We start from the raw sequence: 18117 nt of genomic DNA, 5'->3' as shown, positions 1-18117 counted from the left end.
AAAAAGGAGTGTCCTTCGCATGAGGCATTAAACTGGCCTCCTGACTTTCTGTGGTCATTAATTCCCTACCTTAATGGTGAATTTGACCTCATTTATGGAGGTGGTAGCACATTCCGCTGGCCTGATTGAACCTGTCAGGATGCGCTACCCCTCTATCAGACCAGCTTCATTCATCCAAGAAGAAAAAGTTCAACTGTTGCTTTCAGTGGTCAGATTATGTTTACCCTCTAAAGCTAAGCAGGCCCCAGCCTCCTCTGTGCATGGAAGGGAGACCATTTGTGGAAAACTAGCTTCCTGCTGGAGATAGCTTTAGTCCAGCCAGCAGGGTTTGCTCATTCCCTGACATGTACTTTAGGTTCCAAAAGTCCACATATACAAAAATGACTTCTGCGGTGTAAGGCTTTTGATGAAGCATTAAACCGCCCCATTTAACTAGGCAGATTCCGGGCCTTGAAAAGGAGCACATGTTTTTATGAAACCTTAATCTGGCCCTTGTAAAAAGAAGCATCTTTCGGATGAGGAAATAAACTGGCCTCCTGACCTTTAGTGGTCATTAATTCCCTACCTTAATGATGAATTTGACCTCATTTATGGAGGTGGTAGTGCATTCCGCCGACCTTATAGAGCCTGGCAGCATGCGCTACCTTTGTGAAAAACTAGTCTGTCCAGCAGGGGGGGCTCTTTCCCTGACATGTACCTATGGGATCAAACGTCCTAATACAACGAGGCGGATTCCAGGCCGTGAAAAGGAGCAAATGTTTTTATGAAACCTTAATCCGGTCCCTGTAAAAAGGAGTGTCCTTCGCATCAGGCATTAAACTGGCCTCCTGACTTTCTGTGGTCATTAATTCCCTACCTTAATGGTGAATTTGACCTCATTTATGGAGGTGGTAGCACATTCCGCTGGCCTGATTGAACCTGTCAGGATGCACTACCCCTCTATCAGTGCAGCTTCATTCATCCCAAAAGAATCAGTTTGACTTTGCTTGCAGTAGTCAGATTCTGTTTACTCTCTAAAGGCGGCCGTACACGGTGCGAATTCGGACAGTCGGAAGACCGTATGGTCACGCACACATCACGAGTGACTTTTTTTACGGACGCAGTGGTACACGGCACGATTTTAAAACCTGCCGATTTCCGAGGCAATCACATTCTGAGAGGAAGGCTGTGTATAATATACTGTGTATGTACTGTTCAATAAAACTGCTCTCTGTCTATCTCATAACTGCATATAAAAAATATGAGCTGTGACACTTTGCTACACATGCAGGAACCGTCTGATCACCATTGCGTGTGTTCACTCGTTGCAAACTTGACAAAACTTCACCTCTACAGCAGTGCTAACATTAAATTAAAGACATTGGAACTGCAATGCTACAGCACTGTACAGCATTGTAATGTATGTTTTAACGTAGTATTATGCACGTCGAGGGGGCTAGTTGTCCACCACTGTAGCAAACAATAGGTGGTCGATCACCGATCGATACCTCATACAGCGAGTTTATCCTCTTTCTCAATAGTCCAAGTCACCGTGTGTCATGTTCATCTTCTTCTGTGGTTTTCTTTAGCTTCTGATTGGTCATTTGCAGTTTGCTCAACAAATCAGCTCTTTCAACAGCACACGTCACGTCTTCAATCCGACAGCTCCCGAAGTTTTTTGACATGTTTAAAAATGATCGTGAGGTCGTGAAGTGCTCGTAAGGCACTCTGCTCGTCTCGTAAGTTGTCATACACCATACGAGCCCCGACCATACAAGAAGAGACGATTCCCTCCGATAACCACAAAAATCGCATGCGAGCTCGTACGACCTCAAAAATCGCACCGTGTACGCCCGCCTTAAAGCTAAACAGGCCCCAGCCTGCTCTGTGCATGGATAGGAGACCATTTGTGGAAAGCTAGCTTCCTGCTGGAGATAGCTTTAGTCCAGCCAGCAGGGTTTGCTCATTCCCTGACATTTACTTTAGGTTCCAAAAGTCCAGATATACAAAAATGACTTCTGCGGTGTAAGGCTTTTGATGAAGCATTAAACCGCCCCATTTAACTAGGCAGATTCCGGGCCTTGAAAAGGAGCAAATGTTTTTATGAAACCTTAATCCGGCCCTTGTAAAAAGAAGCATCTTTTGGATGAGGCAATAAACTGGCCTCCTGACCTTTAGTGGTCATTAATTCCCTACCTTAATGATGAATTTGACCTCATTTATGGAGGTGGTAGCGCATTCCGCCGACCTTATAGAGCCTGGCAGCATGCGCTACCTTTGTGAAAAACTAGTCTGGCCAGCAGGGGGGGCTCTTTCCCTGACATGTACCTATGGGATCAAACGTCCTAATACAACGAGGCGGATTCCAGGCCGTGAAAAGTAGCAAATGTTTTTATGAAACCTTAATCCGGCCCCTGTAAAAAGGAGTGTCCTTCGCATGAGGCATTAAACTGGCCTCCTGACTTTCTGTGGTCATTAATTCCCTACCTTAATGGTGAATTTGACCTCATTTATGGAGGTGGTAGCACATTCCGCTGGCCTGATTGAACCTGTCAGGATGCGCTACCCCTCTATCAGAGCAGCTTCATTCATCCAAGAAAAAAAAGTTCAACTGTTGCTTGCAGTGGACAGATTCTGTTTACCCTCTGAAGCTAAGCAGGCCCCAGCCTGCTCTGTGCATGGATAGGAGACCATTTGTGGAAAACTAGCTTCCTGCAGGAGATAGCTTTAGTCCAGCCAGCAGGGTTTGCTCATTCCCTGACATTTACTTTAGGTTCCAAAAGTCCAGATATACAAAAATGACTTCTGCGGTGTAAGGCTTTTGATGAAGCATTAAACCGCCCCATTTAACTAGGCAGATTCCGGGCTTTGAAAAGGAGCAAATGTTTTTATGAAACCTTAATCCGGCCCTTGTAAAAACAAGCAGCTTTCGGATGAGGCAATAAACTGGCCTCCTGACCTTTAGTGGTCATTAATTCCCTACCTTAATGATGAATTTGACCTCATTTATGGAGGTGGTAGCGCATTCCGCCAACCTTATAGAGCCTGGCAGCATTCGCTACCTTTGTGAAAAACTAGTCTGGCCATCAGGGGGGGCTCTTTCCCTGACATGTACCTATGGGATCAAACGTCCTAATACAACGAGGCGGGTTCCAGGCCGTGAAAAGGAGCAAATGTTTTTATGAAACCTTAATCCGGCCACTGTAAAAAGGAGTGTCCTTCGCATGAGGCATTAAACTGGCCTCCTGACTTTCTGTGGTCATTAATTCCCTACCTTAATGGTGAATTTGACCTCATTTATGGAAGTGGTAGCACTTTCCGCTGGCCTGATTGAACCTGTCAGGATGCGCTACCCCTCTATCAGACCAGCTTCATTCATCCCAAAAGAATAAGTTTGACTGTTGCTTGCAGTTGTCAGATTCTGGTTACTCTCTAAAGCTAAACAGGCCCAAGCTTGCTCTGTGCATGGATGGGAGACCATTTGTGGAAAACTAGCTTCCTGCTGGAGATAGTTTTAGTCCAGCCAGCAGGGTTTGCTCATTCCCTGACATGTACTTTAGTTTCCAAAAGTCCAGATATACAAAAATGACTTCTGCGGTGTAACACTTTTGATGAAGCATTAAACCGCCCCATGTAACGAGGCAGATTCCGGGCCTTGAAAAGGAGCAAATGTTTTTATGAAACCTTAATCCGGCCCTTGTAAAAAGAAGCATCTTTCGGATGAGGCAATAAACTGGCCTCCTGACCTTTAGTGGTCATTAATTCCCTACCTTAATGATGAATTTGACCTCATTTATGGAGGTGGTAGCGCATTCCGCCAACCTTATAGAGCCTGGCAGCATTCGCTACCTTTGTGAAAAACTAGTCTGGCCAGCAGAGGGGCTCTTTCCCTGACATGTACCTATGGGATCAAACGTCCTAATACAACGAGGTGGGTTCCAGGCCGTGAAAAGGAGCAAATGTTTTTATGAAACCTTAATCCGGCCCCTGTAAAAAGGAGTGTCCTTCGCATGAGGCATTAAACTGGCCTCCTGACTTTCTGTGGTCATTAATTCCCTACCTTAATGGTGAATTTGACCTCATTTATGGAGGTGGTAGCACATTCCGCTGGCCTGATTGAACCTGTCAGGATGCGCTACCCCTCTATCAGAGCAGCTTCATTCATCCAAGATGAAAAAGTTCAACTGTTCCTTGCAGTGGTCAGATTCTGGTTACTCTCTAAAGCTAAACAGGCCCAAGCCTGCTCTGTGCATGGATGGGAGACCATTTGTGGAAAACTAGCTTCCTGCTGGAGATTGTTTTAGTCCAGCCAGCAGGGTTTGCTCATTCCCTGACATGTACTTTAGGTTCCAAAAGTCCAGATATACAAAAATGACTTCTGCGGTGTAAGACTTTTGATGAAGCATTAAACCGCCCCATGTAACGAGGCAGATTCCGGGCCTTGAAAAGGAGCAAATGTTTTTATGAAACCTTAATCCGGCCCTTGTAAAAAGAAGCATCTTTCGGATGAGGCAATAAACTGGCCTCCTGACCTTTAGTGGTCATTAATTCCCTACCTTAATGATGAATTTGACCTCATTTATGGAGGTGGTAGCGCATTCCGCCGACCTTATAGAGCCTGGCAGCATGCGCTACCTTTGTGAAAAACTAGTCTGGCCAGCAGGGGGGGCTCTTTCCCTGACATGTACCTATGGGATCAAACGTCCTAATACAACGAGGCGGATTCCAGGCCGTGAAAAGGAGCAAATGTTGTTATGAAACCTTAATCAGGCCCCTGTAAAAAGGAGTGTCCTTCGCATGAGGCATTAAACTGGCCTCCTGACTTTCTGTGGTCATTAATTCCCTACCTTAATGGTGAATTTGACCTCATTTATGGAGGTGGTAGCACATTCCGCTGGCCTGATTGAACCTGTCAGGATGCGCTACCCCTCTATCAGACCAGCTTCATTCATCCAAGAAGAAAAAGTTCAACTGTTGCTTTCAGTGGTCAGATTATGTTTACCCTCTAAAGCTAAGCAGGCCCCAGCCTCCTCTGTGCATGGAAGGGAGACCATTTGTGGAAAACTAGCTTCCTGCTGGAGATAGCTTTAGTCCAGCCAGCAGGGTTTGCTCATTCCCTGACATGTACTTTAGGTTCCAAAAGTCCACATATACAAAAATGACTTCTGCGGTGTAAGGCTTTTGATGAAGCATTAAACCGCCCCATTTAACTAGGCAGATTCCGGGCCTTGAAAAGGAGCACATGTTTTTATGAAACCTTAATCTGGCCCTTGTAAAAAGAAGCATCTTTCGGATGAGGAAATAAACTGGCCTCCTGACCTTTAGTGGTCATTAATTCCCTACCTTAATGATGAATTTGACCTCATTTATGGAGGTGGTAGTGCATTCCGCCGACCTTATAGAGCCTGGCAGCATGCGCTACCTTTGTGAAAAACTAGTCTGGCCAGCAGGGGGGGCTCTTTCCCTGACATGTACCTATGGGATCAAACGTCCTAATACAACGAGGCGGATTCCAGGCCGTGAAAAGGAGCAAATGTTTTTATGAAACCTTAATCCGGCCCCTGTAAAAAGGAGTGTCCTTCGCATGAGGCATTAAACTGGCCTCCTGACTTTCTGTGGTCATTAATTCCCTACCTTAATGGTGAATTTGACCTCATTTATGGAGGTGGTAGCACATTCCGCTGGCCTGATTGAACCTGTCAGGATGCACTACCCCTCTATCAGACCAGCTTCATTCATCCAGGAAGAAAAAGTTCCACTGTTGCTTGCAGTGGTCAGATTCTGTTTACCCTCTAAAGCTAAGCAGGCCCCAGCCTGCTCTGTGCATGGATAGGAGACCATTTGTGGAAAACTAGCTTCCTGCTGGAGATAGCTTTAGTCCAGCCAGCAGGGTTTGCTCATTCCCTGACATTTACTTTAGGTTCCAAAAGTCCAGATATACAAAAATGACTTCTGCGGTGTAAGGCTTTTGATGAAGCATTAAACCGCCCCATTTAACTAGGCAGATTCCGGGCCTTGAAAATGAGCAAATGTTTTTATGAAACCTTAATCCGGCCCTTGTAAAAAGAAGCATCTTTCGGATGAGGCAATAAACTGGCCGCCTGACCTTTAGTGGTCATTAATTCCCTACCTTAATGATGAATTTGACCTCATTTATGGAGGTGGTAGCGCATTCCGCCGACCTTATAGAGCCTGGCAGCATGCGCTACCTTTGTGAAAAACTAGTCTGGCCAGCAGGGGGGGCTCTTTCCCTGACATGTACCTATGGGATCAAACGTCCTAATACAACGAGGTGGATTCCAGGCCGTGAAAAGGAGCAAATGTTTTTATGAAACCTTAATCCGGCCCCTGTAAAAAGGAGTGTCTTTCACATGAGGCATTAAACTGGCCTCCTGACTTTCTGTGGTCATTAATTCCCTACCTTAATGGTGAATTTGACCTCATTTATGGAGGTGGTAGCACATTCCGCTGGCCTGATTGAACCTGTCAGGATGCACTACCCCTCTATCAGAGCAGCTTCATTCATCCCAAAAGAATAAGTTTGACTGTTGCTTGCAGTAGTCAGATTCTGGTTACTCTCTAAAGCTAAACGGGCCCAAGCTTGCTCTGTGCATGGATGGGAGACCATTTGTGGAAAACTAGCTTCCTGCTGGAGATAGCTTTAGTTCAGCCAGCAGAGTTTGCTCATTCCCTGATATTTACTTTAGGTTCCAAAAGTCCAGATATACAAAAATGACTTCTGCGGTGTAAGGCTTTTGATGAAGCATTAAACCGCCCCATTTAACTAGGCAGATTCCGGGCCTTGAAAAGGAGCAAATGTTGTTATGAAACCTTAATCCGGCCCCTGTAAAAAGGAGTGTCCTTCGCATGAGGCATTAAACTGGCCTCCTGACTTTCTGTGGTCATTAATTCCCTACCTTAATGGTGAATTTGACCTCATTTATGGAGGTGGTAGCACATTCCGCTGGCCTGATTGAACCTGTCAGGATGCACTACCCTCTAGCAGAGCAGCTTCATTCATCCCAAAAACATAAGTTTGACTGTTGCTTGCAGTAGTCAGATTCTGGTTACTCTCTAAAGCTAAACAGGCCCAAGCCTGCTCTGTGCATGGATGGGAGACCATTTGTGGAAAACTAGCTTCCTGCTGGAGATAGTTTTAGTCCAGCCAGCAGGGTTTGCTCATTCCCTGACATGTACTTTAGGTTCCAAAAGTCCAGATATACAAAAATGACTTCTGCGGTGTAAGACTTTTGATGAAGCATTAAACCGCCCCATGTTACGAGGCAGATTCCGGGCCTTGAAAAGGAGCAAATGTTTTTATGAAACCTTAATCCGGCCCTTGTAAAAAGAAGCATCTTTCGGATGAGGCAATAAACTGGCCTCCTGACCTTTAGTGGTCATTAATTCCCTACCTTAATGATGAATTTGACCTCATTTATGGAGGTGGTAGCGCATTCCGCCGACCTTATAGAGCCTGGCAGCATGCGCTACCTTTGTGAAAAACTAGTCTGGCCAGCAGGGGGGGCTCTTTCCCTGACATGTACCTATGGGATCAAACGTCCTAATACAACGAGGCGGATTCCAGGCCGTGAAAAGGAGCAAATGTTGTTATGAAACCTTAATCAGGCCCCTGTAAAAAGGAGTGTCCTTCGCATGAGGCATTAAACTGGCCTCCTGACTTTCTGTGGTCATTAATTCCCTACCTTAATGGTGAATTTGACCTCATTTATGGAGGTGGTAGCACATTCCGCTGGCCTGATTGAACCTGTCAGGATGCGCTACCCCTCTATCAGACCAGCTTCATTCATCCAAGAAGAAAAAGTTCAACTGTTGCTTTCAGTGGTCAGATTATGTTTACCCTCTAAAGCTAAGCAGGCCCCAGCCTCCTCTGTGCATGGAAGGGAGACCATTTGTGGAAAACTAGCTTCCTGCTGGAGATAGCTTTAGTCCAGCCAGCAGGGTTTGCTCATTCCCTGACATGTACTTTAGGTTCCAAAAGTCCACATATACAAAAATGACTTCTGCGGTGTAAGGCTTTTGATGAAGCATTAAACCGCCCCATTTAACTAGGCAGATTCCGGGCCTTGAAAAGGAGCACATGTTTTTATGAAACCTTAATCTGGCCCTTGTAAAAAGAAGCATCTTTCGGATGAGGAAATAAACTGGCCTCCTGACCTTTAGTGGTCATTAATTCCCTACCTTAATGATGAATTTGACCTCATTTATGGAGGTGGTAGTGCATTCCGCCGACCTTATAGAGCCTGGCAGCATGCGCTACCTTTGTGAAAAACTAGTCTGTCCAGCAGGGGGGGCTCTTTCCCTGACATGTACCTATGGGATCAAACGTCCTAATACAACGAGGCGGATTCCAGGCCGTGAAAAGGAGCAAATGTTTTTATGAAACCTTAATCCGGTCCCTGTAAAAAGGAGTGTCCTTCGCATCAGGCATTAAACTGGCCTCCTGACTTTCTGTGGTCATTAATTCCCTACCTTAATGGTGAATTTGACCTCATTTATGGAGGTGGTAGCACATTCCGCTGGCCTGATTGAACCTGTCAGGATGCACTACCCCTCTATCAGTGCAGCTTCATTCATCCCAAAAGAATCAGTTTGACTTTGCTTGCAGTAGTCAGATTCTGTTTACTCTCTAAAGGCGGCCGTACACGGTGCGAATTCGGACAGTCGGAAGACCGTATGGTCACGCACACATCACGAGTGACTTTTTTTACGGACGCAGTGGTACACGGCACGATTTTAAAACCTGCCGATTTCCGAGGCAATCACATTCTGAGAGGAAGGCTGTGTATAATATACTGTGTATGTACTGTTCAATAAAACTGCTCTCTGTCTATCTCATAACTGCATATAAAAAATATGAGCTGTGACACTTTGCTACACATGCAGGAACCGTCTGATCACCATTGCGTGTGTTCACTCGTTGCAAACTTGACAAAACTTCACCTCTACAGCAGTGCTAACATTAAATTAAAGACATTGGAACTGCAATGCTACAGCACTGTACAGCATTGTAATGTATGTTTTAACGTAGTATTATGCACGTCGAGGGGGCTAGTTGTCCACCACTGTAGCAAACAATAGGTGGTCGATCACCGATCGATACCTCATACAGCGAGTTTATCCTCTTTCTCAATAGTCCAAGTCACCGTGTGTCATGTTCATCTTCTTCTGTGGTTTTCTTTAGCTTCTGATTGGTCATTTGCAGTTTGCTCAACAAATCAGCTCTTTCAACAGCACACGTCACGTCTTCAATCCGACAGCTCCCGAAGTTTTTTGACATGTTTAAAAATGATCGTGAGGTCGTGAAGTGCTCGTAAGGCACTCTGCTCGTCTCGTAAGTTGTCATACACCATACGAGCCCCGACCATACGAGAAGAGACGATTCCCTCCGATAACCACAAAAATCGCATGCGAGCTCGTACGACCTCAAAAATCGCACCGTGTACGCCCGCCTTAAATCTAAACAGGCCCCAGCCTGCTCTGTGCATGGATAGGAGACCATTTGTGGAAAGCTAGCTTCCTGCTGGAGATAGCTTTAGTCCAGCCAGCAGGGTTTGCTCATTCCCTGACATTTACTTTAGGTTCCAAAAGTCCAGATATACAAAAATGACTTCTGCGGTGTAAGGCTTTTGATGAAGCATTAAACCGCCCCATTTAACTAGGCAGATTCCGGGCCTTGAAAAGGAGCAAATGTTTTTATGAAACCTTAATCCGGCTCTTGTAAAAAGAAGCATCTTTCGGATGAGGCAATAAACTGGCCTCCTGACCTTTAGTGGTCATTAATTCCCTACCTTAATGATGAATTTTACCTCATTTATGGAGGTGGTAGCGCATTCCGCCGACCTTATAGAGCCTGGCAGCATGCGCTACCTTTGTGAAAAACTAGTCTGGCCAGCAGGGGGGGCTCTTTCCCTGACATGTACCTATGGGATCAAACGTCCTAATACAACGAGGCGGATTCCAGGCCGTGAAAAGGAGCAAATGTTTTTATGAAATCTTAATCCGGCCCCTGTAAAAAGGAGTGTCTTTCACATGAGGCATTAAACTGGCCTCCTGACTTTCTGTGGTCATTAATTCCCTACCTTAATGGTGAATTTGACCTCATTTATGGAGGTGGTAGCACATTCCGCTGGCCTGATTGAACCTGTCAGGATGCACTGCCCTCTAGCAGAGCAGCTTCATTCATCCCAAAAGAATAAGTTTGACTGTTGCTTGCAGTAGTCAGATTCTGGTTATTCTCTAAAGCTAAACAGGCCCAAGCCTGCTGTGTGCATGGATGGGAGACCATTTGTGGAAAACTAGCTTCCTGCTGGAGATAGTTTTAGTCCAGCCAGCAGGGTTTGCTCATTCCCTGACATTTACTTTAGGTTCCAAAGGTCCAGATATACAAAAATGACTTCTGCGGTGTAAGGCTTTTGATGAAGCATTAAACCGCCCCATTTAACTAGGCAGATTCCGGGCCTTGAAAAGGAGCAAATGTTTTTATGAAACCTTAATCCGGCCCTTGTAAAAAGAAGCATCTTTCGGATGAGGCAATAAACTGGCCTCCTGACCTTTAGTGGTTATTAATTCCCTACCTTAATGATGAATTTGACCTCATTTATGGAGGTGGTAGCGCATTCCGCCAACCTTATAGAGCCTGGCAGCATTCGCTACCTTTGTGAAAAACTAGTCTGGCCAGCAGGGGGGGCTCTTTCCCTGACATGTACCTATGGGATCAAACGTCCTAATACAACGAGGCGGGTTCCAGGCCGTGAAAAGGAGCAAATGTTTTTATGAAACCTTAATCCGGCCCCTGTAAAAAGGAGTGTCCTTCGCATGAGGCATTAAACTGGCCTCCTGACTTTCTGTGGTCATTAATTCCCTACTTTAATGGTGAATTTGACCTCATTTATGGAGGTGGTAGCACATTCCGCTGGCCTGATTGAACCTGTCAGGATGCGCTACCCCTCTATCAGAGCAGCTTCATTCATCCAGGAAGAAAAAGTTCAACTGTTGCTTGCAGTGGTCAGATTCTATTTACCCTCTAAAGCTAAGCAGGCCCCAGCCTGCTCTGTGCATGGATAGGAAACCATTTGTGGAAAACTAGCTTCCTGCTGGAGATAGCTTTAGTCCAGCCAGCAGGGTTTGCTCATTCCCTGACATTTACTTTAGGTTCCAAAAGTCCAGATATACAAAAATGACTTCTGCGGTGTAAGGCTTTTGATTAAGCATTAAACCGCCCCATTTAACTAGGCTGATTCCGGGCCTTGAAAAGGAGCAAATGTTTTTATGAAACCTTAATCCGGCCCTTGTAAAAAGAAGCATCTTTCGGATGAGGCAATAAACTGGCCTCCTGACCTTTAGTGGTCATTAATTCCCTACCTTAATGATGAATTTGACCTCATTTATGGAGGTGGTAGCGCATTCCGCCGACCTTATAGAGCCTGGCAGCATGCGCTACCTCTGTGAAAAACTAGTCTGGCCAGCAGGGGGGGCTCTTTCCCTGACATGTACCTATGGGATCAAACGTCCTAATATAACGAGGCGGATTCCAGGCCGTGAAAATGAGCAAATGTTTTTATGAAACCTTAATCCGGCCCCTGTAAAAAGGAGTGTCCTTCGCATGAGGCATTAAACTGGCCTCCTGACTTTCTGTGGTCATTAATTCCCTACCTTAATGGTGAATTTGACCTCATTTATGGAGGTGGTAGCACATTCCGCTGGCCTGATTGAACCTGTCAGGATGCGCTACCACTCTATCAGAGCAGCTTCATTCATCCTAGATGAAAAATTTCAACTGTTGCTTGCAGTGGGCAGATTCTGTTTACCCTCTAAAGCTAAGCAGGCCCCAGCTTGCTCTGTGCATGGATAGGAGACCATTTGTGGAAAACTAGCTTCCTGCTGGAGATAGCTTTAGTCCAGCCAGCAGGGTTTGCTCATTCCCTGACATTTACTTTAGGTTCCAAAAGTCCAGATATACAAAAATGACTTCTGCGGTGTAAGGCTTTTGATGAAGCATTAAACCGCCCCATTTAACTAGGCAGATTCCGGGCCTTGAAAAGGAGCACATGTTTTTATGAAACCTTAATCCGGCCCTTGTAAAAAGAAGCATCTTTCGGATGAGGCAATAAACTGGCCTCCTGACCTTTAGTGGTCATTAATTCCCTACCTTAATGATGAATTTGACCTCATTTATGGAGGTGGTAGCGCATTCCGCCGACCTTATAGAGCCTGGCAGCATGGGCTACCTCTGTGAAAAACTACTCTGGCCAGCAGGGGGGGCTCTTTCCCTGACATGTACCTATGGGATCAAACGTCCTAATACAACGAGGCGGATTCCAGGCCGTGAAAAGGAGCAAATGTTTTTATGAAACCTTAATCCGGCCCCTGACATGTACCTATGGGATCAAACGTTCTAATACAACGAGGCGGATTCCAAGCCGTGAAAAGGAGCAAATGTTTTTATGAAACCTTAATCCGGCCCCTGTAAACAGGAGTGTCCTTCGCATGAGGCATTAAACTGACATCCTGACTTTCTGTGGTCATTAACTCCCTACCTTAATGGTGAATTTGAACTCATTTATGGAGGTGGTAGCACATTCCGCTGGCCTGATTGAACCTGTCAGGATGCACTACCCCTCTATCAGAGCAGCGTCATTCATCCCAAAAGAATCAGTTTGACTGTTGCTTGCAGTAGTCAGATTCTGGTTACTCTCTAAAGCTAAACAGGCCCAAGCCTGCTCTGTGCATGGATGGAAGACAGTTTGTGGAAAACTAGATTCCTGCTGGAGATAGTTTTAGTCCAGCCAGCAGGGTTTGCTCATTCCCTGACATGTACTTTAGGTTCCAAAAGTCCAGATATACAAAAATGACTTCTGCGGTTTAAGACTTTTGATGAAGCATTAAACTGCCCCATGTAACGAGGCAGAATCCAGGCCTTGAAAAGGAGCAAATGTTTTTATGAAACCTTAATCCGGCCCTTGTAAAAAGAAGCATCTTTCGGATGAGGCAATAAACTGGCCTCCTGACCTTTAGTGGTCATTAATTCCCTACCTTAATGATGAATTTGACCTCATTTATGGAGGTGGTAGCGCATTCCGCCGACCTTATAGAGCCTGGCAGCATGCGCTACCTTTGTGAAAAACTAGCCTGGCCAGCAGGGGGGGCTCTTTCCCTGACATGTACCTATGGGATCAAACGTCCTAATACAACGAGGCGGATTCCAGGCCGTGAAAAGGAGCAAATGTTGTTATGAAACCTTAATCCGGCCCCTGTAAAAAGGAGTGTCCTTCGCATGAGGCATTAAACTGGCCTCCTGACTTTCTGTGGTCATTAATTCCCTACCTTAATGGTGAATTTGACCTCATTTATGGAGGCGGTAGCACATTCCGCTGGCCTGATTGAACCTGTCAGGATGCGCTACCCCTCTATCAGAGCAGCTTCATTCATCCAAGAAGAAAAAGTTCAACTGTTGCTTGCAGTGGTCAGATTATGTTTACCCTCTAAAGCTAAGCAGGCCCAAGCCTGCTCTGTGCATGGATAGGAGACCTTTTGTGGAAAACTAGCTTCCTGCTGGAGATAGCTTTAGTCCAGCCAGCAGGGTTTGCTCATTCCCTGACATTTACTTTAGGTTCCAAAAGTCCAGATATACAAAAATGACTTCTGCGGTGTAAGGCTTTTGATGAAGCATTAAACCGCCCCATTTAACTAGGCAGATTCCGGGCCTTGAAAAGGAGCAAATGTTTTCATGAAACCTTAATCCGGCCCTTGTAAAAAGAAGCATCTTTCGGATGAGGCAATAAACTGGCCTCCTGACCTTTAGTGGTCATTAATTCCCTACCTTAATGATGAATTTGACCTCATTTATGGAGGTGGTAGCGCATTCCGCCGACCTTATAGAGCCTGGCAGCATGCGCTACCTTTGTGAAAAACTAGTCTGGCCAGCAGGGGGGGCTCTTTCCCTGACATGTACCTATGGGATCAAACGTCCTAATACAACGAGGCGGATTCCAGGCCATGAAAAGGAGCAAATGTTTTTATGAAACCTTAATCCGGCCCCTGTAAAAAGGAGTGTCCTTCGCATGATGCATTAAACTGGCCTCCTGACTTTCTGTGGTCATTAATTCCCTACCTTAATGGTGAATTTGACCTCATTTATGGAGGTGGTAGCACATTCCGCTGGCCTGATTGAACCTGTCAGGATGCACTACCTCTCTATCAGTGCAGCTTCATTCATCCCAAAAGAATCAGTTTGACTTTGCTTGCAGTAGTCAGATTCTGTTTACTCTCTAAAGCTAAACAGGCCCAAGCCTGCTCTGTGCATTAATGGGAGACCATTTGTGGAAAACTAGCTTCCTGCTGGAGATAGTTTTAGTCCAGCCAGCAGGGTTTGCTCATTCTCTGACATGTACTTTAGGTTTCAAAAGTCCAGATATACAAAAATGACTACTGCGGTATAAGACTTTTGATGAAGCATTAAACCGCCCCATGTAACGAGGCAGATTCCAGGCCTTGAAAATGAGCAAATGTTTTTATGAAACCTTAATCCGGCCCTTGTAAAAAGAAGCATCTTTCGGATGAGGCAATAAACTGGCCTCCTGACGATTAGTGGTCATTAATTCCCTACCTTAATGATGAATTTGACCTCATTTATGGAGGTGGTAGCGCATTCCGCCGACCTTATAGAGCCTGGCAGCATGCGCTACCTTTGTGAAAAACTAGTCTGGCCAGCAGGGGGGGCTCTTTCCCTGACATGTACCTATGGGATCAAACGTCCTAATACAACGAGGCGGATTCCAGGCCATGAAAAGGAGCAAATGTTTTTATGAAACCTTAATCCGGCCCCTGTAAAAAGGAGTGTCCTTCGCATGAGGCATTAAACTGGCCTCCTGACTTTCTGTGGTCATTAATTCCCTACCTTAATGGTGAATTTGACCTCATTTATGGAGGTGGTAGCACATTCCGCTGGCCTGATTGAACCTGTCAGGATGTGCTACCCCTCTATCAGAGCAGCTTCATTCATCCAAGAAGAAAAAGTTCAACTGTTGCTTGCAGTGGTCAGATTCTGTTTACCCTCTAAAGCTAAGCAGGCCCCAGCCTGCTCTGTGCATGGATAGGAAACCATTTGTGGAAAACTAGCTTCCTGCTGGAGATAGCTTTAGTCCAGCCAGCAGGGTTTGCTCATTCCCTGACATTTACTTTAGGTTCCAAAAGTCCAGATATACAAAAATGACTTCTGCGGTGTAAGGCCTTTGATTAAGCATTAAACCGCCCCATTTAACTAGGCTGATTCCGGGCCTTGAAAAGGAGCAAATGTTTTTATGAAACCTTAATCCGGCCCTTGTAAAAAGAAGCATCTTTCGGATGAGGCAATAAACTGGCCTCCTGACCTTTAGTGGTCATTAATTCCCTACCTTAATGATGAATTTGACCTCATTTATGGAGGTGGTAGCGCATTCCGCCGACCTTATAGAGCCTGGCAGCATGCGCTACCTCTGTGAAAAACTAGTCTGGCCAGCAGGGGGGGCTCTTTCCCTGACATGTACCTATGGGATCAAACGTCCTAATATAACGAGGCGGATTCCAGGCCGTGAAAATGAGCAAATGTTTTTATGAAACCTTAATCCGGCCCCTGTAAAAAGGAGTGTCCTTCGCATGAGGCATTAAACTGGCCTCCTGACTTTCTGTGGTCATTAATTCCCTACCTTAATGGTGAATTTGACCTCATTTATGGAGGTGGTAGCACATTCCGCTGGCCTGATTGAACCTGTCAGGATGCGCTACCACTCTATCAGAGCAGCTTCATTCATCCTAGATGAAAAAGTTCAACTGTTGCTTGCAGTGGGCAGATTCTGTTTACCCTCTAAAGCTAAGCAGGCCCCAGCTTGCTCTGTGCATGGATAGGAGACCATTTGTGGAAAACTAGCTTCCTGCTGGAGATAGCTTTAGTCCAGCCAGCAGGGTTTGCTCATTCCCTGACATTTACTTTAGGTTCCAAAAGTCCAGATATACAAAAATGACTTCTGCGGTGTAAGGCTTTTGATGAAGCATTAAACCGCCCCATTTAACTAGGCAGATTCCGGGCCTTGAAAAGGAGCACATGTTTTTATGAAACCTTAATCCGGCCCTTGTAAAAAGAAGCATCTTTCGGATGAGGCAATAAACTGGCCTCCTGACCTTTAGTGGTCATTAATTCCCTACCTTAATGATGAATTTGACCTCATTTATGGAGGTGGTAGCGCATTCCGCCGACCTTATAGAGCCTCGCAGCATGCGCTACCTCTGTGAAAAACTAGTCTGGCCAGCAGGGGGGGCTCTTTCCCTGACATGTACCTATGGGATCAAACGTCCTAATACAACGAGGCGGATTCCAGGCCGTGAAAAGGAGCAAATGTTTTTATGAAACCTTAATCCGGCCCCTGACATGTACCTATGGGATCAAACGTTCTAATACAACGAGGCGGATTCCAGGCCGTGAAAAGGAGCAAATGTTTTTATGAAACCTTAATCCGGCCCCTGTAAACAGGAGTGTCCTTCGCATGAGGCATTAAACTGACATCCTGACTTTCTGTGGTCATTAACTCCCTACCTTAATGGTGAATTTGAACTCATTTATGGAGGTGGTAGCACATTCCGCTGGCCTGATTGAACCTGTCAGGATGCACTACCCCTCTATCAGAGCAGCGTCATTCATCCCAAAAGAATCAGTTTGACTGTTGCTTGCAGTAGTCAGATTCTGGTTACTCTCTAAAGCTAAACAGGCCCAAGCCTGCTCTGTGCATGGATGGAAGACAGTTTGTGGAAAACTAGATTCCTGCTGGAGATAGTTTTAGTCCAGCCAGCAGGGTTTGCTCATTCCCTGACATGTACTTTAGGTTCCAAAAGTCCAGATATACAAAAATGACTTCTGCGGTTTAAGACTTTTGATGAAGCAATAAACTGCCCCATGTAACGAGGCAATATCCAGGCCTTGAAAAGGAGCAAATGTTTTTATGAAACCTTAATCCGGCCCTTGTAAAAAGAAGCATCTTTCGGATGAGGCAATAAACTGGCCTCCTGACCTTTAGTGGTCATTAATTCCCTACCTTAATGATGAATTTGACCTCATTTATGGAGGTGGTAGCGCATTCCGCCGACCTTATAGAGCCTGGCAGCATGCGCTACCTTTGTGAAAAACTAGCCTGGCCAGCAGGGGGGGCTCTTTCCCTGACATGTACCTATGGGATCAAACGTCCTAATACAACGAGGCGGATTCCAGGCCGTGAAAAGGAGCAAATGTTGTTATGAAACCTTAATCCGGCCCCTGTAAAAAGGAGTGTCCTTCGCATGAGGCATTAAACTGGCCTCCTGACTTTCTGTGGTCATTAATTCCCTACCTTAATGGTGAATTTGACCTCATTTATGGAGGTGGTAGCACATTCCGCTGGCCTGATTGAACCTGTCAGGATGCGCTACCCCTCTATCAGAGCAGCTTCATTCATCCAAGAAGAAAAAGTTCAACTGTTGCTTGCAGTGGTCAGATTATGTTTACCCTCTAAAGCTAAGCAGGCCCAAGCCTGCTCTGTGCATGGATAGGAGACCTTTTGTGGAAAACTAGCTTCCTGCTGGAGATAGCTTTAGTCCAGCCAGCAGGGTTTGCTCATTCCCTGACATTTACTTTAGGTTCCAAAAGTCCAGATATACAAAAATGACTTCTGCGGTGTAAGGCTTTTGATGAAGCATTAAACCGCCCCATTTAACTAGGCAGATTCCGGGCCTTGAAAAGGAGCAAATGTTTTCATGAAACCTTAATCCGGCCCTTGTAAAAAGAAGCATCTTTCGGATGAGGCAATAAACTGGCCTCCTGACCTTTAGTGGTCATTAATTCCCTACCTTAATGATGAATTTGACCTCATTTATGGAGGTGGTAGCGCATTCCGCCGACCTTATAGAGCCTGGCAGCATGCGCTACCTTTGTGAAAAACTAGTCTGGCCAGCAGGGGGGGCTCTTTCCCTGACATGTACCTATGGGATCAAACGTCCTAATTCAACGAGGCGGATTCCAGGCCGTGAAAAGGAGCAAATGTTTTTATGAAACCTTAATCCGGCCCCTGTAAAAAGGAGTGTCCTTCGCATGATGCATTAAACTGGCCTCCTGAC

The sequence above is a fragment of the Garra rufa genome, chromosome 15 (genome assembly GCF_049309525.1).
Source record: "Garra rufa chromosome 15, GarRuf1.0, whole genome shotgun sequence".
NCBI lineage: Eukaryota > Metazoa > Chordata > Actinopteri > Cypriniformes > Cyprinidae > Garra > Garra rufa.
The sequence above is the reverse complement of the archived record's forward strand: the minus strand, read 5'-3'. Positions refer to the sequence as shown.